Source organism: Citrus clementina, unplaced genomic scaffold (assembly GCF_000493195.1).
Source record: "Citrus clementina cultivar Clemenules unplaced genomic scaffold, Citrus_clementina_v1.0 scaffold_2, whole genome shotgun sequence".
NCBI classification, from domain to species: domain Eukaryota; kingdom Viridiplantae; phylum Streptophyta; class Magnoliopsida; order Sapindales; family Rutaceae; genus Citrus; species Citrus x clementina.
In genome coordinates this window covers 14086384-14088066 of record NW_006262688.1, presented here as the reverse complement: position 1 = coordinate 14088066, position 1683 = coordinate 14086384, and the positions used below count along the sequence as shown (strand labels likewise).

General features: G+C 40.0%; 1 non-coding gene across 1 annotated transcript; it reads right to left on the bottom strand.

Annotated features, from left to right (window-relative positions):
* Positions 1-270: 270 nt before the first annotated feature.
* LOC112101326 lies at positions 271-374 on the bottom strand. The gene has a single exon (XR_002907452.1). It is a non-coding gene; the product is annotated as a small nucleolar RNA R71 (small nucleolar RNA).
* Positions 375-1683: the final 1309 nt, after the last annotated feature.

The following is a 1683-nucleotide window of genomic DNA, read 5'->3' as shown; positions in this document are numbered from 1 at the left end:
AAACCTAGTGTGCTAAATTGTCTCCCCACATTCTATGGCTTAGAAAATGAGGACCCATATAATCATCTGAATGATTTTCATGCCATTTGTCAAACATTTAAATATGAGTATTTTTCAGACGATGATGTTAAACTCAGATTATTCCCATTTTCTTTAAAGGATAGAGCTCGTTCATGGTTAAATACTTTGCCTGCTAATAGCATTACATCATGGGAACAAATGGTTACAAAATTTTTGAATAAATATTTCCCAGTGCATAAAACCAACGCTATTCGCAGGGAAATCTCGGAGTTTACCCAGAGAGAGGACGAGCAGTTTTTCGAAACATGGGAGCGATTCAATGGGCTACTCTTGAAGTGTCCACATCATGGGTACGAGAAATGGCACCAATGTCAATACTTTTTGGAGGGATTACTACCGAATGTGCAAGAATGGCTAATGGCAACAAATGGAGGAGAGCTAATGTCAAAAAGTGCATAAGAGATTTGGGAATTCTTCCAGCAACAAGCGGATAATTCCCAACAACGGAGTTGATCACTCAGGAATACTAGAAGAATTAAAGGAGTAAATGAGGTTCACATTGGCGAATCAAGTTCAGAAATTAAAGAAGTCAAAGCGATAATTGAAGGTCTCTCTCGACAAATAGCATCATTATCGACTGCTAAATCAACAGAGCCACATGACCATGACTCATACTCAGATCAAGCTAATGCCATAGGTGTAATGAGAAAACCATCGAATTACAACCCATACTCCAACACATATAACCCTGGATGGAGAGACCACCCCAATTTTTCATGGTCTCAAGGATTCCAACAGAACGGACCAGCAGCTCCAGCTCCACCAATTCCACAAAATCCTCAAGCCTCTCAGCCACCATTTAGACCATACAATCAAAACCAGAACCACTCTCAACCTAGACCATGGGAGGATGCATTCCATAATTTCAGGAATGTTACTCACTCCACGATTGAGCAACAGAACCGCACCATTGATGGACTAGGAAATGAGTTGAGAGCAGGCTTCAACTCACAAGCTTAATCAGTTTCAAGCCTCGAGAAGATGGTGGGACAACTTGCTTCTTCAGTTCAGACCTTGGCAATGACTGTTGAGAAAGGCAAGTTTCCAAGTCAACCAGTGCCTAACCCTAAAGGAGTGCATGAAGCAAGTACTAGTTCACCACAGCAGCATGGAGAGGTCAAAGCAGTCATGACCTTGCGAAAAGGAAAAGAAGTCGACAATAAAGTGGAGATGCCGGCGAAAAAAGAAAATCAAATTGTACCTATAAATGTTGACGACTCATCACCGGAGGAGAAAGAAGAAACCAACCCACGAGAATACGTTCCCAAAGCTCCATTCCCTCAGAGGTTAGCTAAAGGCAAGAAGGGAAAATCCACAAGTGAGATTCTTGAAATCTTCAAACAGGTAAGTGTTAACATCCCTTTACTTGATGCTATTAAACAAGTTCCATCTTATGCCAAGTTTCTTGAAGGAATGAACATGTCATAATAAGTACCAAGTGAGTTTTTGAGCCTATCATTTTTCTTGGAGAGTAACCTTTTTGCCCATTCTTTATATAGCTTAACAGTTTATTATTTTATATACGATCTTTAGATTTCTTTTGAGTTAACCCTTAAAAAAAAAAAATGTGTGTTGCTACATTGGGAGGCCCATCTAACTAGT